Genomic DNA, 23,452 nt, shown 5'->3' on the forward strand with positions numbered 1-23,452 from the left:
TTTGTGCTCTTGGCTCCACTGGCAGTGCAGGTCTTGCACAGTCGATTTAGGTTGACTGTCCATAAGCAGTTCTCTTTGCTGCCTGTTAAAGATACTGGGCACAGTTTATGCAGATTATGTAGACTGTAACTTGAAAACCTTCAATTTAAGAAACTGTTACGCTACCTTACCTTATATGACATATTAAACAGTATGTAGTGTGGCAGACTTGAATGGGCTTGTAGTAATGAGGATCTTATGCAATAATTATTTTAACTACCTCCCTTTCTTTGCATTACCAGAACCTACATCCAGAAAAGCATATATCTATTTGTGTCTTCACTGATAGTTCATTTGATCTTGATATTGACCTTCAGCCAAGACGTAGTAGCCATTTACATTGCATATACCTAAGCTTTACTCCAGCAGAGTCTAGCTTCATCCTGGAAGATCCAAACATCCTCCCCAGAGGCTAATCCTGTTCCTCTGGAGCTTGGAAAGTGAATGCATGCTGAAGTGCTATTTATAGGCTGCAAATGTAGGTAATTAATTCCAAAATATGGAACTTAAAACTTTACATTGTCTGACACCTGTGTTGAGATAGGTCTTTTTCTACCAGAAGAGTTTCCCAAGTGGACATACGTCTGACCTGAGGGTGCTCAGAGGCACTGACAAACTCACAGGGCCAAGTCACTGAAACACACAAATTAGGCATCGACTTTCAAAATGTGGATATTCAGCTAACCTACTGCATGTATTCAGAGAATGCCAGGTGAAGAAAACCTACCCTAAACCTCAACTTTGATGCTGGAAGAACCCCCTTTAACTGGTAACCTGGTGGTTAAATCTCTCACCTGTTAGATGGGACACACAGAATCGTAGAATGGTTTAGGTTGGAAGGGACTTTAAAGATCATCTAGCTCCAACCCCCCTGCCACAGGTAGGGACATGTTCCACCAGACCAGGTTGCTCAGAGCCCCATCCAGCCTGGCCTTGAGCACTTCCAGGGATGGAGCATCCACAGCTTCTCTGGGCAACCTGTGCCAGTGCCTCACCACCCTCACAGTAAAGAATTTCTACCTTCTATCTAGTCTGAATCTACCCTCTTTTATTTTAAAACTATTACTCCCTGTCCTATTGCTACGGGCCCTACTAAGAAATCCGTCCCCATCTTTCTTATATGCCCCCTTCAAGTATTATAAGGCCACTTCCCAGAGCCTTCTGTTCTCCAGGCTGAATAATCCCAACTCTCTCAGCCTGTCTTCAGGGAGAAGTGCTCCATCCCTCTGACCATTTTTGTGGCCCTTCTCTGGACTCGCTCCAACAGATCCGTGTCCTTCCTATGCTGGGGGCTCCAGAGCTGGTTTCCTTCTGTAGGAGATTTCAACCTGCCGCTTCCTGGTGAAAGTCTGAAGACCAGCCAGTAGGATGTTCTGGGTGGGGCTCTTGCAGCCTCTTCTGATGAAAGATGAGAAAGAAAAATCATTGTGTGGAAACACAGTGTTCACCTCGCTGAAGCCACATCCAGGGTGCCAGCAGCTCTGGTGGGTACCTGAACATCTGTTGTGACCCTCCTCCCAGGCTGATAAGCAGGGTTCCTTCTGCTTGGGCTGACTCAGTTCTTCAGTGTGTCTATTCTTCTCACAAATGATGTGAAGGCTTTCCTTGTTCTATTTCCCAGAAGTGGAACTGGCTTTCTTCTGTTCTTGTAATGAGGACAGGAATTTTTTTTTTATTTTTTATTATTTTTTTTTTTTTTTTTTTTTTACGTATTCCAGTATTTAACTACTATTTGGTATGGGTCGGTTGTTTTCTTGCTGTGTATATAAATAGGTTGTCAGTGTTCCATTCAAAACCAAAATAAAGCTGAGAGAAGATGCAGTCTAATCTAAAGGAGAGGACTGCAGGATCTGTTAACTCTTCAACTTGGCAGCAGATGTTGCTTGAGGGAGGGGCGTCAAACATTTCTAGAGATCTAACTCTCATCAGCACAGGAAAATGCTGCAGACCTGTCCCAGTGCTGGTAACAGTTGGTTTGCTCCTCAGGTGCTGGCAGCATTCAAAGCCTTGGGGTAAATAAAGCTGCCAGCGTTTTCAATATTGTTATCTATTTAGAGCAGGCCTAATCAACACTGCTTAAAATGTTAAAGACTGTCTGTGCTCTGTTTATGCTGTGGCTCCCAGCTTTACTGATAGTAGGGCAGACAAATCGGTCAAGATTTTAGGTGTTGCCATGGTTTAGAGGCTTATCATTAATTTTTTACTGAAGTCTGCTCCCAGAGTGTGGTGTCCACTTGCCTTCCACTGTGCTAGCCACCCTCTGCAAGCTGCATTTTCAGCCTGAAGGTGTAGTGTATGTTAGCTACTTCCTAAGAGCTGGGGTGATGGTGAGAAGTACAGGACATTCTGCAGGAATGCAAGAGGTGTTATGTGGTGGGTCCTGAAGAAAACCTGCTCATAATCTTGGTCAGGAGGCTGCTATTTGAGAAGTGCCATCAATTGTCATCAATGATGTAACACAGATCTTCTGTTATATCAGAACAAAACCTGATTATATATGAATATTTTTTTTTTTTCAGTTAAAAGCTAGTAAATAAACTTTTCTTCCCAACATTGAGCTACATAATGAACCAGACTACTTTGATATAGTCCTTTGGACTTCAATTGGATCAGAACACACTTAAACAATTTTAAGCTGTAGATGACTCTATTAAATTTTTTTATTTGTGTTCAGTGGGTCAAATTCTTAGCTTCTGTGACATAAATCAGATTCTGATCTTGTAATGCTCACATATGGTGCTTTGCATTGTAAATCACATCTGTTTTTCAATATACATTGTACTGCAAAGTAGAAAATATCTTTTTGAGAGTCAGAGACTGGAAAAAAAGGTTGATATAAACCACAGCTGGAAAACTTCACAGTGCCTTTATTGTGCCTTACATGACATAAAAATATAACTGAACATAAGGGTGATAAGGACAGAAAGCCTGATGAAGTCCCTTGGCTATTTTAGTGACACTTTGACTGTCTGCTTTGCTTTTCGCTTTGGTTTTGTCTTGCCTTTACTGAATATTCCAGATTTTTTAAATGTTAATGTATTTATCAATGTTATTTTAACCTTTCCTTTAAGTTATTGGTATGTATTTCAAAGTATATTTTGTCATAGAATGATCAGAGTGTAAACTTTAAAGGCTTGATTGGGCTTCATTCTTGCTTGTTAAGTGAGATTCTTGGGGAGACTCAGTTCTTTCAACTGGCATTTCTCTTTCAAGTTTTGGGATAACATTCCTAAAAATGGAGATTTCGTCTACACAGAAATTATTTGTTGCTGACCTTTTGTATTGCTATTCTGCCAAGTTCAAAGTACTGTAGATTTGTGTTTTTTCTTTTTTTGCTTCAAGTTTAATTTGTTGCTAAGTTCCCACCACTGCATATGTTGTTATTGTTTCACTTATTCTATGTATTTTTATGTTCTGACTAGATTTAGTGGAATGATTGAAAACAGAAAAGTTCTAAATATGCTTTGTGGGTTACTAAAGCAGTATTTCATTTCTGGCAACATATTGTAGGTATTATCTCAGCTGTGTTGTAAAAATACTTAATATGGGTAGGAGGAAGGAAGAGGAGAATGAGACAAATCTTGCTTTCCCTTACATGGCTGTAGAAGACAGACAAGGATGTAGAAGGACCAAATAACACCTCTTTTAAAACCTGCATAAAGGTTTTAGTAAGCCCACAGCGTAGCTGCTGCCAATTTGCCCACCCTGAAATTGACTTGTTGGAAAACAATGGAGAAGTGGGAAACAAGGTCACTAGCTAGTCTGGATAAATAATATTGTAGCTGTCAAAAATGTGCACCAGTTGACTTCCCTTCCTCCTTTATTGACACAGCAGCAGGTATAAGGAAGTTGCTGTGAGTAGCAGAATGCTCCCAACAAGCACCCCAGAAGGCTGAAAAACTGGCTTGTTCTTCTGTGCTTTGCAACAGCAACAATTAAAAAAAGTGTTTTTTTTAAAAAAAGCCTAAATGTGGTTCCAAGCATGAAGATCTTCAAAGATCAGCCTCGGACAACAGAGAACATGAAAAAGTTTGAGGAAGAGCAAGGCATGAACAAAAACTGGCCAGGTTAGTAAAGGTGCAATGAGGCAGTAGGTTTTAAATAGGGCTTGAAAGCAAAGAAAGATGTTTGGCTGACAATGAGTGGGAGGCTTCCAAACATAGGAAGCAACATTAAAGACTGTAAAAGTTGAAAGAGGCAGAAGGATAAAAGAAATGAAGAAAGAAGCCAAAGCTGGGTGTAGGGACACAAAGGGTCACTTGAAGTTTTCCAATTCTATTAGACTTTTTATTTATTTTTTTCCTCCATCAGAATTGCCATCTCTTCAGTTATCTAACTTTTTAGTGGCTTTCACTTCTTTTCTATTGGAATTAATTATCTACTAAACATTTATTTCAACATATTTGTGTTTAAAGTCACTGAGCAGTACCAATTCTACTCCCTCTTTTCCCTATTCTGATAGTGTGAGAGAACTTAAAACCACTTTTTTCTATCTGTGAAACTAAAATGAACAAGATTGAGATCTGAGACTTGCTACTCAGCACCTGAATAGCAACTTCTTTTTAGCTGGAAAAAAAAATACATTGATCTGAGACTTGGCTTGGCAGGTTTTACATTTTCATTAAATATTGATACACAAACGTCATCTTTGTTTACACAGCATGCTGCTTCCTCTAGGTTTTAAACAAGGTGGGTTTTTTACAGACAGTATTGAAGTCAGGAGTTCATAACAACTTTACTTATTGAAACATGTGAAAAGAATTTATCAGTATGTATTGAACGATATGGATATACTTAGGTATCATAAATGATAAAAGCTTAAAAGCTGTGTTTTTGTGATATCAGGTTTCTGACTCCAGTCATGTTAGAGAATGCTTTCAATTAAATCAGTCATAGCCTAATAAATAATCTGCATAAATGTGATGTTAGGTTTGGTCAGTGCACTAGGATGTGAACAGTAAACTTTAAGGACATCAACATTTGAAGTTGATGTAATCTGCCACCTTGTTCCAGTTGTTTGTGCTGCATTTGCTTTCTAGTAAAACATATTCTGGTGATTTAAATGAAAAAAATTGCTTGTTTCTGTAGTGCTTTAGTTTGATTTTCCTGTTTTAAATTAATTCATATATTTTAGTTTGTATTTGTCTTAGGGTTTAGGGAGAGGTAGAAGTAAGGCTGAGAAGAAACAATTTTAAGCTCTTCAGAAGTAAAATTTTGAGATATTGTGAAGATAAGGAAGGCCTTGCTTGTGGGTTTACGTTCCCAGATCAAGGTCCAGTCCTTCCTTGAGGTCATTACAACTGGGTAAGTTGGCTGCTGTTGGCTGTTGCTGCCTTGTGGATAGATGCACAGGGATTGCACAACTGCAGAACCGACAAGCCACTTGTGACATGACTGGAATCAGGTTTTGCTTGGGGTACGGGGGAAGGGCTGCCTTCATCTTACTTCCCTATGTCTCTTCTAATAAAATCACAAGAGAGAGAATTAAATCAGCACTTTTTAACTTGTCAGTATATCAGCACCCTGCAAGTTCATGGGAATGGGAAGTTCAGGATATCTGCAAAGTCAGCGATTCAAGAGGTGGTGAATGTGGCATGGTGATAAAGTTCACATGTTGCTACATCAGCCTGCATTTAAGCAGTCCTGACTGCCGCAAAGAACAGGTAAGAGCATGGAGCTATACCATGAATACCTACTACAAGAGTAACTTTAGATGACACCAAAAAGCCTGTTAAAAGGCATAGCCATAGGGTAATTCTGTTTTACATCTTCCCATAGCCACCCACTCAGACCTCTTCTTGCTTCCATTCCTTGTGAACAGTAATTTTGGCTTACCCTAGTGTCATCTGCAGCATCAGAGACACCTATGCTACATTATTGTCATAACACATTTAACTTGCTCTTATCTATGAAAGATCCTGGCAGATATCATCCACTTGCTAAAAGCAAGCCGATTGCAGTCTTGAGTTACCAAGAAACACCCAGGTTATACAACCACATCCTCCCTGCCATCCGTCTTTCAGATGGCACTTGGGTTGCTGAAGTTATCACCCGCTTTCTGCACCCTGCTGGACTGGGTCTGCTGGTCTTCCCCCTTATGCTGGTGTTGATGACCCTCAAAACAAATGTAAAATAAACTAACTCTAGAGGGCACAACCGAGTGTGCCCGATATAGAGAGCTCTGAGCCACAGACACACGTTGAGCCAGCCTGATGGACTATGAGAATAATTTACCAAAGGAGACAGTGGATTCTTTGCTCAACTCTTACAGACTGATATTCTCTTTCAGGGAGAAACTGTAGTTCAATCAGAAGTTAAGGGCTTCATGCAGAAATTAGTTGGATTAAAACTGATGACCTAGATTATCACTGTGAATATTTGTTTTGTAGGCAGAGTCTATGCAATAATCTGCTTATATCTAGCTGCAGAGAATAGGTAAGCATCAACATAATTGAAAGAAAATAAATCTAAACATAGATGCAAAATGGAAAAACATTCCTGAAGTCAGCAGAGGTATTCTGATGTAAACTGGCATAGGTTTGCAGTGATTTACAAGTAAGTCATAAGTACTATTTGGAAAGGACAGAAGGCATATGGAATATTAATATCTTAAACAAAGAGTAAAGGTGAGTTACTATCACCAGCTCATTTTGTTTATCATAGTAATGAATGGCTATGGACGGAGGCAATTATTTCATATTTTTCCATGAGTAAGTTTTTCTGTTGTATCTTTTATGCCCACACATAACAACCGAGGATGCAATGAGGAGTTGTAAAATGGTTTCTGAAATTGCACACCACTGGCAGGCTGAGGTCAGGGGTAAGTGGGTGCACCCACTGCTGCATGGCATTGAGTTGTGCCAGCTGCTGTGCCAGGAGGCATTATGGGATGCTCTGCTGTCAGGGGGTTCCTCTCACCCCACCTCCAGATTGGGCCTTAGGACCCATCACCAGCACCAAATCTGTCAATTGGTGCTATCAGGAGCCTGACATTTGAATGCCAATAGTGCCAGTCAGCAGATCTTAGAAAAGCAAGTGAGAGGATGGGCTGAGCAAAACCTAGATCTTCCATGCCAGGAAAAGTGGGCAATAAATGAATTAACCTTCACAAAAGGCACACTAATCTGGGCATCCAAACAAAGAAGGAATTGATTGTTGGGTCAGTCTTTCCACGGGACTAAATAACCGATACAGCTAATGCCCTGAAGACCACTACCATCCCTTCCATTCATGGCTGTGTGTCTGAGAGGGGGAGAGGGGAAGGCAGGGCAAGAGCTGGAGTACCGTACATGGAGCTGACAGATCCAGCTTGTCTGTCATCCATTTGTGCCTGGTTTGTTTGTGTGTTAGCCTTTGGCTCTGGGATCACTAACTAGGTCTTTTTTTCCCCTTTTTTCTTTTTTTTTTCTTTCTTTTTGTTTAACACTTCTGAGAGATATCTTGCATCTGCTTCTTAAGTTGGATGTTTCATGGTGAGATAATTCTCTCTGACTGCATGTAATATGCAGACTCAGCAGCTCAGCTTTTCTTTTTCTCATGCTTTCCCGAAATGTCAGACAGCAACATTCATATCTATGTAATAACAGGGCAGGAATCAGCCTGAAAAGAGTTTCAGTATTGATGCAGTTCTAGTTTCTTTTCAGCTGAGTGGAAAAAAACCTGACTATTTTTTGGTTTGTTTTAATAGTGAATTAAACTGTTTTTCTGTATGCAAGTGTGAATTGTGCCACCCTAACAGCAGCAAGGTGTGGAACTTAATGTAGAAAACCAGCTTGACCACTACGCTTCAACAATACAAAACTGATTGATTAAGCTGTGTTTACACTGCTTCATATTGCCAAATAAAATAAAATTAGATTTGATAAAATGCATTTTCCTGTATCATTTTATTGTTTGCATATTTCCCCAGTCTCAGAAATGCATCCTAAACCATGTATTGTGATGGCAATGGGAATTTTGATTACTGTGTGCATTACTGAAGAGATCATATAATTTGTAGACTTGAGAGAAAAGAGTGGTCAGAAAGAAAATCCAGAGTCAAAAGATTATGAATAATATATTTCTAGCAGTTACACTTGACTGGCATAAACTCTAATTGATCTGTACCTGGGGGGAGCACTCCTCTTTTCTGGCATAATTTACATGTCGTAATAAAAGCTATGAAGAAAGAAATGAGACTTGATCGAATACAGAATTCTGGGTTTGAGTAGCCTCTTAATGTTTAATATGGCTCTGTCTAAAACAGTATACAGTAAGTCATATTTAAGCTAGTATAATTTTTTGATTGTAATGAGATCTGTGCTCTCTACCTTCAGACATAAAGTCCATGGGTTATAGCCTCTCCAGAAGAGAATGGAGGAGGGGAAAGGGAGCTGAGTATATATGTGTGAGGAACATGATGAAAATAAGACCACACTGCATGCTCACAAGCAAAAAAAAAAAAAAAAAAAAAAAAAAAAAAAAAAAAAAATCAAGTTGCTAAGAATGCAAGAGCTTCAGTGGTTTCTTTAGTCCTGAGTGCTGGTGCTAGGGAGAATAGAGAAAACATGCATTGACTGAGAATTCATTTTGCAGATGTGTGAACTCTTTTCTGCAAAACGCTGTTTGATCAGTTTTGACCACACCTTTCCTGTCTTCATAAAAAAGCTAAAAATATAAATGAGGACTTGCGGTTAGAAACTGACAACACTTATTTGGTTGCATGGTTACAGGCTGTAAGCATATAATATTTGCTAGGGTAAATGGAATTACATTATAGTCAGCTCCAAGTGTTTTGTGAGGTTGTTTCTTGGTACAGTCCCAAAGCTGTTGTGTAGATCAACAGAGACTTAAACAACAATTAGTGTTTTGATGAACAACTGCTGAGTTTGGTCAAAAAGGAAAAGGAACAACTGAAACAATAAGTAGAGTTTTATATGATGGAAATGAGAGTAGTGTTTATATTTTACTGTAATTTCATTGTAGGATTAATGAGATTTGGCTCTGCATTTTTGAGAGGAAAAGGGGATGAAAGATGTCTTACAATAGCAATTGCAGGCATGAACTCTGCAGAACTGTCCATGAATATTTTAAGTATCTTGGAGCTTGCTTACAGGGAGGAGTTACCATGTCTTTAGAGCATACCTGCATTTTAGGCTCACCTGGTTTGGATGCGCATAGCGTGCAGTATGCATGATACAGCTGCTCCCACTTAGAAGCATTTCAGAACCTGAAAATGAAATAGCTTCAAAAAAATGGGCACAAAGAGCAATATCAGAAGTAGAAGCTTGGCTCTTGAAATGTAGTGTAGGCTTAGGTCTCTATACCCAAGCATGCAATCTTTAGAATAGAACAAAATAAAATAATAATATAGAAATAGATCTGAATGACCTGAACAGGGTCCTCAAATTACTGAGGAACCTACATTTTCTGGCAAAAGTTCCTTACAGGCAGTTTGGTGGTTAAGATAATATCCTGTGGGGGGGAAGGGGCTACTCGGCTTCAGCTCCCTGCTGGGTATATTGCAGGAGTAAAAGGTAATGTCAAATTCAGAAAGTTTCCTGGAAACAGATGATATAGTAATCCTTCAAACAATGTGCTGTTGATTTAGAAACAAATGGGGCAGGAGCTGAAATGGAAGTGAGGCTGCAGGACTAAATGTCACAAACAGTGTTGTCGAAACCCTAATAGTATTCACAGCTTGCCCTTACCTTCATGGCAGTCACTGATAACTCTGTTGGTTGCTCTCAGAAGGCTGAACAAAAGCGATCTGGGTGTGGAAGTACTGAGCCTGTCTAGCAGAACCTTACTTCTGCACTGGCTTTGGTTGTGGGGGTTTGGGCTGCACAAAGCCTCACTAGACCCCTAAAATTTGCTTGCCAGCAGGGAGAATGCTAACTTGTTACCCAGTCATCATGACATCTTCAACTATGCCAGCTACTAGACTTGGGGTGAAGGCATCTATTCTACCTGTCCGTAGAGAGACAGCAATAAGACAGCACTCCTCTAGAACTATCCTCTTCCTCTTACTAGAGACAAGCACAGTAAATGAAGCATAAGACCTCTCTCCGACAGTCTAAAAAGGGCATTTTTGCAGCAGGGCATTTTTGCAGCAGGGCGTTATACTCTGCAAACTGGCATAACGCCCATTGACTGAAATAGAAATAGGCTGATTTATATAGGAGGTGTCATTTGAAAAGGAAAATCTTTCGGCAGAAGTCTGCACTGCTGCTGAAACTCTTGGGAAAAAGACACAACCAGGCCAAAGAGAAAGAAAAAACCAAAACCAAAACAACCCCACAACATTTTAAGATTATTACATTAATTTTAAAAGTATCAATATACATAGTGCTAAAATGACTGGTAAAAGATGGGCTAATGACAAAATGATGTATTAGATGATGGAATTAAAACCAGGTGCTTGCTACATTAAGAACACTTGATATTTCATCATCATCTATGCATTTGTCAGCATTGTGACTGAGATGGCATGTAATTTGCTCTTGAAAGTACTCTCCTGAAGTCCTTGGGTCTTCAGAAGTCATTAAAGCAAATTAGCAACAAAAGTCTAGAGATCAAAGATAGGCTGCCAGATAGCTGGGCATGGATTTTCAAAACCATAGGTACAGTAATACTGGATAAAAATCTTAATGTCTCCCTGTAGCTGTAGTCCATGGCAGATAGCAGCTCAGGCAATGATTATATTGTAATTTTAATTTTTTTTCCCCTGAAAAATCTATACCTTTAATAGACATTACACATTAAAATTCAGTAAAAGTATTTTTTTTTAATGGCAAAAGAAGGATTTATCTATTTATTTATTTATTTAAAGTCAATCCAGCTATTACCGATACTCTTAGCAGAAAATGGCTATAGTTTAGGAAAGCCTGTGTACTTAATCTGTCTCTGGTATATATAAGCATGTAGGCTTCATGTCTGTAGAATCTGCAGTATTAAAGACAAGAAAAACATTTGGCTGGCAGGAGTTGTCTGAAAGGGAGGTTACAGACTGCATAATGCTGGTAAAGTAAGCTTACAGTGTTTATGTCCACACCATATGGCCTATGTATAAACACAGTGGTTCAATACTTGTCGCATTCTTACCCAACATTCTCTTCCTCTTATTCTCATCTTCACTTCCTTGTTTATTTTTTCTGTTAACATCAACAGCATTGTCTACAGACTAGATAGGCATAAGCACTAGAGTTTCATGTAAAGCTGTAATTCCCATTACTGGCTTTTTTTTTTTTTTTTTCTTTTCCCAGTAATCAGCGTCTTGAACTATTCAGAACTGTCTACAACCCTTAAACATGTGATCATAGACTCCTCCAGCCCCATTAGCCGCTGAGTTCATCTGACCTATTCTAAAAGGGAATCTGACCACTCATGCCTAAAGAATGAGTACTGAGGAACAAAGAGATGTTGCAATAGGTTATCACCGAAATGGGTTGACCAGTGCGTGAGTGGATGTGAAATAGTTAACAGTGAGGTTAACAAAACTATTCTCCAGCTGAAACTGTAACAACGGGGGTGTGTGTGGGTGTGTGTGTGTGTGTGTGGGGGGGTGTGTGTGTGTAAGATGGACACTGGTTTGACCAAATCAAGTTTGTTTGATTTGCTTCTAGCTTGGCTGATGATACCTGTTGCAAACCAATGGAATAATGGAATGCTGTTGCTGCTGCAGTTACTGTCCTCTTCCTTTTCCATGTCTAAGAACAGTTGATTATATTCACTAGCTCCACCCTGTTTTATATCAGCTAGTTAAGATATGCAAGCAGAAACTATTTCCTATTATCCTTGTGTAATCCCATGGGCCTCCACTGGCACTACTAATGTTGATGACAGAGGCTATATTAGAAACAACAGAAAGCTGGAAATCTGTGCTTTTAAACATATACATGCATACTTGTTTTCATACTTGCATATATATTCTGGCATATATGAGAAGCCGTATCAGGCTGACAGATCAAAACATACGTAGCAACATCAAGCCATTAAGGATTGGGCATGAGCCAGCAGCATGCCCTGGCTGCAAGGTCCTGGGTTGTGCTAACAGGAGCACAGGCAGTAGATCGATGGAGCTGATTATTTCCCTTTACTCATGAGATCATGTCTAGATGTTTCATTCAGGTTTATGCCTCCCAATATGGGAAAGACATCAGTGAATTAAGCAAGCTCAGGGAAGGGCCACCAAGCTGGTTGGGGCTGGAGCACCTGCTGTGTGAGGACAGACTAAAGAACCAAGGCTAGTTCAGCCTGGACAGAAGAAGGTTTCAGGGAGACCTAATAGCTGTCCTCCACCCCCACAGTGCCCACTACCTACAAGACATCAAGAAGATAGAGCCAGGCTTTTTGTGGTGATGCACGGTAGGTGGACAAGAAACAGTGGGGATAAATTAAGATCTGAGAAGTATTTTTTTTTTCACCATGAAGACAGTCAAGAAGTGGTTGCCTACAGAGGTTGTGCACTCTCCATCCTCAGAGGCTTCCAAGACCTGACTGGATAAGGCTCTGAGTAAACTAGTTTGATCTCAAAGCTGAATCTGCTTTGCATGAGAGTTTGGACTATAGATTTCCTGAGATCCCTTCCAATTATTCTCTTTTGTGATTCTGTGGTTCTACATGGATGAACAAATTCACTATCTTAAACTTTAAATTCAGCCCTATTTAAGCAAAAGAAAAATGGGAGATTATTCTGCAATTATTTGTGCTAGGGCTGTGACTGTGAAGCTAAGAAGTCAAGATATGAAATGCAGAAAAAGTGCATTTCAATTAAATTTAATTTTGGAAAATCTCTTCCTTACAAACCAGATCTCAGTTTCTTGAGAATTTATTGAGAGTACAGGAAATGTGATATGGCAGTCTTACTGTGTCTACATAAAAAACTTTATATCAGACCAGACTTATTACATAAACATGCACAGAGAACTTCATGTTACATGTGACGTGTTGAATTTCCTGATATTATTTGTTGTTTGGGAATCATGTAAAACCAGAAAACCAAAGAAAGCTGTTATCCTGTAGAACTGCTTTGCCTTGTATAGTTTTTCTCTTTGAGGAATGAAAAAATGGTCATATGCCACGTTTTGCCTCACTCCACGTTCTTTAAATAATGTTCAAGATCTATATGTTTGGTATTTTATAAGCACTTCATGTTTCTACTATTTTGAATAGAACTGTGTCAATAAATAATAGGATAATATAAATAAGGGTGACAAAATAAAGGAAAAGCAAAAAAGTTACTGTTCTCTTTACCAGGCATAAATATTTGAGGTTGCCTTCATAAAAATTCTCTGGGGCTGCTCTGGAATTCCCTGTTCGTAACAACAGAATTAGACCCCTTTGTACATGTAATTTTTGAATAAAGCAAAATGCAGTGAAAAGTGCTATTCTGGAACTGAGGAATACACAGTAGATGTTCAATTCTGCTTTATTTTCACCTACTGCAAGTAAATCTGTTCTATGGCAAGGGGAGAAACTGATTCAAATAATATTTACATCAGATCCTTCCAAACAAGTGAAAATATAAGAACTCTTTCTTAACAACAGTGAATGAGTTGGATCAGATGAGAAAAAACCTGATTCTACCCAGGCAGCATTTTGCACTCTGAAATGGTAGGGTGATGGAGTCTGGTGTTTTCCAAGGACAAACACAAACTTGGGTACTGCCCATAATTTAGCTTGTGATTTCAGAAGAGCAGTACTGTTTCACAGCGCTATAATCCATAGCAGTTATTGAAGTAAAGGTGGCAGAACAGTGTCCTGATCAAAATATGTCTCTGAAAATGCTTAGCCGCATTACAGATTTTGGCATGTTATCTAATGCACTTTTTTGCTTCCTGAAATCCTGACATGCCTGGGTATCCTAGGTCCATCTGGACTGTGCAGGACCTGGATGTGAAGTGAGGATGTTAGATGCAGTTTTCACACCTCCTTCATGGCTTTCAGATTCCAGAGACACCTGAGAACCATTCTAACTGTCATATGTGACTGCTTCAGCCACAGGTCACTCGTACGTAAGGTGTACAAGCGTTCTGATTGCACCCACTTTTTCAGAAAAAAAGTCTAGGCCTACCAACTTGTACTTACAGTTTTTTTCTTGGGGGAAATTTATTTCTGACCAAGCATCTATATTTATGTGCTACTTGCACCACTGAACAGGTAAGAGTGACATTAAAAGCTCAAGGTTGCACAATGAAATCTGTGGCAGAGGGAGTTAGCTCAGATCTCTTGGCTCCCAGTCTATTTTGAATTTAGCTGTGGAGATACTGGACTCACAGGTTGTGAATTCTCTTATTCTATAATATAAACACTTGTGCTCAAAATGCTCCACTGAAAACAACCATCTTTAAATCTATTGTTTTAATAGAAAAGGGTTTAATTCCTTTTTAAAACAAAACCAAAAACCATAGACTGACTTTGCAATAGACATTTCCCTGTGATCAAGCTATATTCTGTTTTAGAGAAGGGCTAACTTGTGCTAAACTTTTGGGTACTCTCATTTGTGATAGCCCTACCATCAAAATATTGCTTGCAATTTATTCCAACTTTAGGTAAGAATCGTATTTATTTACAGTTAGTATTATAATAGTACATGCACTCCAAACAGAATTGGTGTAGGTGTACCTCATCCTATGTAGGTACAAACACATAGAAAAATTGTTCTGCCTGTTAGGAGTTTTCATGATTATTAGAGACACAATATCTATATTTCATCTTAGACAGGGCTTTAAATTCATTAGCTGACTTTTCTTAGATGTGGCTCTACATAGAGGACTTCAGGTTCATACATACTAACCTCTGCTCAGTTTCAAAACTCACTGGAAAACCCCTCTCCTCGCCTCACACCCTCTGCAAGCTATGTGTAAAAGAATGCAAGAAAACAGGAGTGCAACTGTTCTTGTTTATTAACTGAGTCCTCTCCTACCATGCAAACCACCTATCTCCTCCCTGGAGCCCCAGTAATACTGAAAGTGTCCTCAGGAGCTTTGAATTAACTAGTGTGGGTCCTGCTTAGACTTGTAATTTACCCATTGTAGTATGGAGTTGTTAAATTCCTCCTTCAGCTCTCCAAGATGTCAGAGGCGGATTACCTGATGACTATTCCTGTGCATTTTACTTTCATCAGGGAAGAGCAGATAGTGTTGGCAGCATGTTGACCATTTCTATTCTGCCTTGAATCTGTAGATCTCCTCCTCCCAAATGGTTGGCCTCCTGAGGTAAGTAAACCCTAGTTTGTAGTTTTTTCCTTCTTCTTCTCATTACAGCTGATGCATAACACTTTCTACTCTGTTGTCCTATATGTTGCCACAGAATGACTTTTCTTGTTTGCCTCATCAGGTATTTGCTTCTAGTCTTTCAAAACCTATCACAGAAACGCAGAGCTCAGAATAATCTAATTACCTTATCAAGAGGCCTATCCTGAGCTCCTTGCTACTCTACTGAGGTGAATACTGTCATCTAAGCAAGGTAGTAGGTTAATTTGGGCTTAAAAATAGGTTTTTACAGTGCAGTAGAGGTGCTCTGATAATATTTGTCATGTCATTCAACATCCAAAATATGTGATGTGATGTGATCTTTCTCTCCTTCCCAGTTTGAAGAATGGCTGTTACCCAAACTGAGGAGAACTGTAACACAATTACATTTGTTGCAACACTTCATGGCTTCTGTCTTAGAAATGAATAAAGTAATTGTGGAGAACTACGCACAGGAATTTTACCATGTATTTTTAAATATGTTTTCAGTGCAAAAGTCATAATTTCATGTGCAAACTGGTTTATTAGATTAACCACTCATACAAACAACTGGACAAAATAAAGCTTGGAATTCAGAGGCACTTTTTTACAACAGGAGAGCTATTGTTGGCTTGATTTTGTTACTGAAAACTTCCCTTGAAATTCAAAGTAAAGACAACATATTGTGTTTAAAGACTACTGAAAATAGGGAAAAAATATTAGAATGATCCTGGAGTTTACTTTGATATCCTGGGTGGTTGGTGGCTTTGTTTGTGTGGAATTATACACATTGAAGATGAACTCCCACCATAACAGTGTAGCTAAAAGCACTGGTGTAGCTTTTAACTGTAGAAACAAAACCTATGAGCCTGGAGTGGTCACCTCTGTGCTTGTGAAAGCAACCTCTGCTGAAACAGCATGTCCATTTCATGTGTCCAGAGCTCAAGAGAAGTATTAAAAACTAAGAATGGGTGAAAGGAAGAGTTATTGGAGTTATTGGGAGTAAGACAACGTGATAACAAAACAGTCTTCAGCAGACACTGTCTTAATTTGAAGTGAAACATGTTCAAGCTTGAATTAAGGAATATGTTTGGGTTTTTTGTGTTTGTTGTTGTTGTTGTTTTCTTTTATTGTTAGTATTTTCAGTAAAGATGATGAGATATCATATTTACCAAGCTGGATTCTTTACCAGAAATGTTTAAATGTAGCATAGTTTTTTAGAGGGTTGTTTGTGTGTGTTTTTTTGTTGTTGTTGTTGTTTGGGTTTGGTTTGGGTGGTTTTTGTTTTTTTTTTTTTAAAAACACATGCTGTAATTCAAACAGGAACAATTTGAGAAAAGTCCTGTAGCCTAGCGGAGATCAGAAATATCAGTCATTACACTAAGATGACTGATGTACTGTTGCTAGTCTGCATACCTTCTATTTATACTAAGGAGAAATGTGGGAATGTGGGGGCAGAGAGGGATGTTAATCCTATTCCTAGCTCTATCTCAGCTCACAGGGGTGATGAAACTAAAGAATAAGTGAGAAGACACATCAGACGCTAATTAGTATTACTATAAAAGCAATGACAAGTGTAAATATTTCATCATGGGTCTGAGTGACATTGGATATTTTTTCTTAGAAGTGTAATCCCTGAAAAGCAATTACTAGGATTTTCAACTTTTCTTAAAGCAGAAAAAAGTATCTTCCTAACCTTCTCCTTTCAAAGAGAAACTTGAAAACAAGGCACAGTTTCACCCTGAAGGCTCAGAAAGTGAGACATAAAAGCATGCAAATATATAATTAAAAAATAAAACATCATGATTTTTGGAGAAAGAAGTGATTCATAAATTTTACATGCTTGAGACTGGCAGTATTATCACTAACACACCTGATCAATACACTGATCTGGATACTCTAGGCGGTATGTCATGTGCTTCGCCTTTGGAGAACGTGGAAAAGAGCAAATGCCACACAGTTCAGATCACTTGAGAAGGACATTGCTGTGGCTTAATGAAGTAGTGTTTAATCCTGAAATCACTTAAGATTCATGTTTTCTTTTTAATGCCTGTGAAAGGCATTCAATTGCCAACTACAGAAAAAGGCAAGAGGTTCTAAACCATGATGCTACTAGTAGCTGATAACAGCAGGAGGCAAATGACAGATGATAACAGAAGTGATAGATTCCTTCAGGCACTGCCTGCTTCCTTCCACTGCCTCCTGCCCTTCTTAATACTGCTGATTTCACCTAGGGCTTGCCAAAAAACATCTTGCATACAGCATCCATTAAGTCTGACCATTCAAAATTTTTCATTGCCTGTTTGCTTCTTATCTTATGCTTTAACTGGACTTATAAACTAATGCAATGTCTTCCTAAGGATATTTAACATTTTAACAAGAAGCCAGTTGTTAGGAATGTGGGCTCCTCAGATGAATTAGGGACCTAAGAGATCTATGTGTGCTTAATTAATAGTTTTTATTATTAAATTAAATTTTTAAAAAATAATAAAAATAAAAGATGAACTAATGACAAGGTCTGAACTGCAAGTACCTTATTTGGTTCTTTTCTATTATTGTTAGAGATAATATTCCATACCTTAATTCATTGAGGTGACAATGCACTCAGTTTTGATGCTGTGTGACTCTTCATAGTAATCTGAGACGATGTTGCTTCTGTTTTTCTTTCTCTTTATTATCTTTGGATATTAAAAGAAATACTTAAAAATTTTAAAAGACATATAAATAGGGTGGGTTTTTTTAGGAAGGGATATAGATTTAATTTTATTTTAGTTTTCTGAGCTGATAATTTCCAAATGTTTTTCTGAATGTTTTGGAGTTATTTGCATGTTTGCTTTTTGGAATAGACTTTTTTTGGATTCTTGTCTGTTGTGGGTAAGCTCTATCTTGGTATATTCAGTCAGCTGCTCAGAGCTTAAAAAGTCTGAACAATTTAAAGATTTATTTTGTACCATTATTTTTATAAATATTTTTATTATGAAAATAATCATTATTTAGTAATTGCAAACTAGTTTATACTCCAACTAGAAATATGTGATCCCTAAAAAGAAGACCAGTTGGCAAATAGGTGACAAGTAGCTTGGGACCTGCAAATTGACAATATAAACATGAGTTAGTCAAAGTGAGTTAATCAACTTCTGTGTAAGGTACAGTACAATATTTCAAAAATATGTTAAATCTCAAAGTAGATCCTTAGTCAGCCAAACTTGTGAAACAGCTGGGAGGAGAGCAGCTGTGGGCTTACACAGAGCAGTAATCATATGATATTCCAGCTTGCTCAAAGGTCAGGTCCCTGGCCTCATGTTCGATTGCACTAAGGTTCTCAAGCGCTGTAAGGCAACGAGGAATCTGCTCTTAGTACAGTCAAATTCCTGTTATTAGGCACTCCTAGTCCCTTCCCCTTACAGCCACACAATGTTAAATCAGGAATAGACAGCTTTTACAGCAATCATTCCCATGGTTCTGCCTGAGAAAACTATTTTAATTGGAGATTTGGGTCGTGAGGAAAGCTGAACCACAGCCTTATAGACTCATCTCATTCTGGATTGTCAGAGTGGTCCTCCGGGATCTGCTGTAGCCAAAAGCCTATGGAGCCTTGAGCAACCTGAATTATTCCAGAGATGTTAATCCCAAGGTGGTCCCAGATTGAAGAAGACCAGAAAGCGGATTTAAGAGTCTATTCTTGTGTAAACCATGATCACAGATAGCTCAAAGTTCTTCAGCAATGTACAAAATTCCAAATTGTCTCTCCTAGGAACATGCAGGCTTCAACAGTTCTTCTGGGTGAAGGCAAGATGGGAAAGGAGAGCTTTGGAGAAGTCAGCGTAGCTTTTTTTAACACAAGGAGTGTTAAAAAGTGTCAGTTCTGCCAGTGTCCTGTTCTGCCTGGAAAAGATGCCATTAACCCTTGTGCTCCTAATCACTAGTTCTCCCACCCTGCCATGGTTGCTGCCACAGCTGACCAGCATGCTCTGACTCTTCCTTCCCAGCAGCAGCTGCAGACCTGGCTTTCCAGGATTTGAATGGACATTTGCTGTCCCTGGCTCTATTACTGTGGACAACTTACTCCTTTACATGTACTATAACTTGCCCCAACTGCAGTGTCATCTAATGTCTGGACTTTTCTAATTTGCTGAGTATTTCTAGGTCAGTCGAGAAACCAGACAGCATCCCCCTAGTACACCTCACTCCATTGCTATTGCTGTTCCAGCCTTTTGTGGGTGAGGTTCCTAATTTAATGAAAGCAGAAATTGAATGCTTTTGGTATTAACTGACCTTGATATCACCTAGGCTAATGTCTCTTCATGCCTCCATTTCTATGGTTTTCTTCACATAATTGAAACTGAATGTCTGCTTATTATTGCTGTCAAACAAAGATCACCCCTTCCTTATTCATGTTGTAAAGGTTAGTCTAATGACTTCACAGGAGAGAGAGAGAATTTAGGTAGCTGTGTGGAAAGAATTGGTTCAGAGTGAGAAATCTCAGTATGTTGGAGACAAAAAGGTTTCCTCATATTCCGTCCTGCACAGGATTCTTGTTAGAGATGTCTCCCAAGGCAGGACTTCATTTCATCACACATATTGTTCCCAGGAATATATGATTGACTTGCCCATATAATTTTGAATTGTGCTCTGACTGCAAGAAACATGTTGAAGGACTATGAGAAATACCCTTGTTCAATTTTGTAGGTTAACATGAAATATAGCATAAAAGCAGCTTTTTTTTTTTTTTTTTTAAATGTTGAAGACACTTAAGCTTCTATCCAGAAATGTCAGAGTTTGGTTTTGAAATACTTTTTTTTTTCTGTACTGGTGTTATAAGTGCTGGATTTGGAATTCATACTAGTAGAATCATTTGTAAATGTGTGTGTGTAAATGAGCACATGAAGATATTTATATACTTCTGTGTAGTGGTGGAATTATAAACCTTGATAGAAAGGAGTCTAATGGATTTCAATGTACCTAAGTAAATATTGGAATGTTTAATTTAGAATTTTTTATTTTTTTTTTAGATTTTGAAAATTAAGTCCTTTGTGCCATCATTGGTCAATCAACCATATGGAGCTAAAGTACTAAAGAGGCAACAAGACTTTAAAAATGGAGGAACGGTGCTGTTCGTAGTTTGGAGGTGACTAACTTCAGATTCTTAATTAGTAGACCTGGTTTTTTGAGAGTAGATCTTCATCACTTTATGGAAAACTAACATCTGTAAAACTTCTCAGTGTGAATACCAAAACACTGAGCTATCCCAAAGCATCATTTTCTGCTTGATTAGAATAAGTACCCAGAAAATTATTGCAAATAAGACTAGCATTGTATGTTGCAGTAACAACAAACATTTCTAAACATGTTATTTGCATTCCGATTTTTTACAGTCATTTTACTTGATTTTTTTGTAAAATTTTGTATTGATTCTAATCTGTCAATTAGATTTAAATAATTTTTTTCTTATACCTTTATTAGAAAGTATATCAACATTCACAAAAAGGTAAAGCTATATCTAGACTGAAATATTTGCAGAACACTTGAGGGGATTAATTATCCCACCGCATTGAACTCAGTTGACTGACGTGAAGTAAATGGAAAACTTCTACATCTGGAATGTTTAAAGAAGCAGAAATTTAAGCTCCTGGGTTTATTTGTGTTTGACTCATGCTTAGAATTTACCACTGTAATTAAACATGTGATAGCCATGAAGTGTGCGAACTGACCTCTGTGTGTTTGTGCTATAATAAGCACTGTTCTGTTTCATGGCCAAATCCTCTTTGTCAACAGAACATTTTAAAAGTTTCAACTGCAAAATTATAACAACTTTCATGTTGGAAAAATTTTAGTAAGATGGTGGTTATAGACAGCTTCATATTTCCTGGCAAGTAAGTAAAGCACGTTGAAATATTTTTACATGAAAATTTTTCCTCTTGGAAAGTGTGGTTTTGCTGAAATAAGAACTTTCTATCAGAAAATGTCAATTTCAATGCATATTTGTTATTTTACAGTTGGGTAATCAAAACAAAACCCCTGACATTTCAAGGTGATAGTTTGAAACAAGGATACTTTTCAGTTCCAAATAATTATTTGAATTAAAACAAAACAAAACATCAAAACCCAGATCAAGTTATGCAGGAACTTTTGTCTAATCACAGGTGTGGTAATTTTTCACTTTCACAATTTTATTTTGAAACCTCATAGCTTTTTGTCCTACTTTTTTGATACTTTAATTTTTCATTATGTTTTGAAGTAGAAAATGATTTCCCATGGAACAAAATTTTGTTTCCCAGCCAAGTTTACAAGAGACCAATCAGTGAAGATTTTCAATAGGAATAAGGGAGAAATACTCTATGAACGTATGTGTATCAGTTAGTTACCTGTCTGATCTCCTAATCTGTTTTCAAACATCTCAGGAGAACAAAATGTCATTATCAGATATAGAGCTCCTCAGAGTACCTTTATAAGTAACATTACACATGTGAAGCTGGTTTAGATTTTCCTTTGACTGGGTTGCACACACAAGTACTTCAGAAACCATTTTTTTTTTTTACTCATTTGAGAAACCATCCTCAGATCTGTCACTAAAGTCCATGAGAACTGGGGACAATTTTTCGATGTGAGAAGGGCATAAAGACCTCACCAACACTCTATGCTTCCAAAAGGACATCATCCTGCATGATCAGTGCCCTTCTGTCTAATTGCTTTTTCCTGTGTCATGAAATCATATGTGTTAGCATGTGTAGTCAAGAATCTAACAATCTGAAAATTCATAGCTCATGAATCACCTCTCTTTGATTTCCACTCCACTCAATAAATAGCTCCTGTTGTTCACCACAAGACCTTCACATGATCTTCACACCACAAGATCTTCCATGAACAATGATCCACTCCACAAATACTATGTACACCATACTGGAAGAACATGGCAGATGACCAGTTACATTATTATTATAACTAGAGATGTTCTGTAAGAAATGAAGTATTCTCTAAATGTAGCTTTTGCTTCACCTTATTGCTCCTACCTGGACTTCATTATCTGGCTCCTAGAAATACAGGATTATTTTTTGCTTGAGTTTTAGCCTCTGATGTTTAGAGACTCTAGATATGCTGAAAAACACATCTCTAAAAATAATACATCCATCTCACATATTTTGGGAACATTAGCCAGAAAAACTTGGGAATTCCACTAATTATGTTATTGTTTATGGTTTTGACTGTGGTGGTAGCAAATCAGCACCACTTTGTCTAGGAAATAACATCTAACAAATATCTTTTCTAGTACAGAAGCAATGCTAGGAGAAGTACCAGTAAGCCTGGAATATACCCAGTGAGGTGGAGTGCTGGATGTTGTTGGAAAAGAAAATAAATCTATCTTTGTTTCTGGAGGCCATATAGTTAAAAAGAAGTATAACGCTATAAACAGCTTGTTTCAGAACAAGAATTTTCACTGCAGAGGGTATGTGGTATTTTCCTCATTCTTTCATGATTCATTCTGAGGGTAGACTTTACAGTATCATCTAAGACAACTGCTAATAGGCATAAATAACGAGGAACTACTTCCTTAATCATATCATAAAAGTCAACAGTTTGATTAGCCAACATGCATTTAACAGAATGAATCAGAGCGCAAGATGGTTCCTTGGAGATAGAACATGCTCTTAAGAAAGGACTTTGGGAACAGCTTGTGGGACTAAGATTAAATGTCTTATACACACATACATGCCCATGCATCTTGGATATATCTCAAGGTTCAGGATGTAATCACTGGAAAACAGTCAGCTTTCCCAAGGTGTTATGGAAGTAGATAAACCCAGCTCCCTGATGGCAAGGGAAGGATGCCTCACATAAGCTTCACAGTTTCGAGCACTGTAGCTATCGGTGTATGGCTGGGCAATAATTAGTGTAGCTGGCTCTGTGATAGCATTTATATCTGGACACAACCCTCCACAGAATTCATGGATGTTTTGTTTCAGTCCCATCACAGTTGGTAAGTCACATGTTTCAATTCATTGTCTTAGACTGGGATGGTCAAAAGACTGCTTGAGCAGACATCTTTAAGAAACCTGGGATCTGCAGGAAACAAGACACAAACCACCCTCTTTCTGAGACCTCACCACTAAACCATATATCTGCTACGATTCTGTGAGGATTTTTATGTTACTGCCAGCCTACAAAAAGTGCTCAGCCTCTTATACCATTGGAACTCTTGGATC

At 38.3% G+C, this 23,452-nt stretch overlaps 1 long non-coding RNA gene across 1 annotated transcript; it reads left to right on the forward strand.

The window, feature by feature from the left end:
* The first annotated feature begins 5,666 nt into the window (after nt 1-5,666).
* Nucleotides 5,667-20,398, forward strand: LOC129736125 (uncharacterized). The gene is made up of 3 exons (XR_008732317.1): nt 5,667-5,702; nt 15,146-15,236; nt 20,264-20,398. It is a non-coding gene; the product is annotated as an uncharacterized LOC129736125 (long non-coding RNA).
* Nucleotides 20,399-23,452: the final 3,054 nt, after the last annotated feature.

Source organism: Falco cherrug, chromosome 5, assembly GCF_023634085.1.
Source record: "Falco cherrug isolate bFalChe1 chromosome 5, bFalChe1.pri, whole genome shotgun sequence".
Lineage (NCBI taxonomy): Eukaryota > Metazoa > Chordata > Aves > Falconiformes > Falconidae > Falco > Falco cherrug.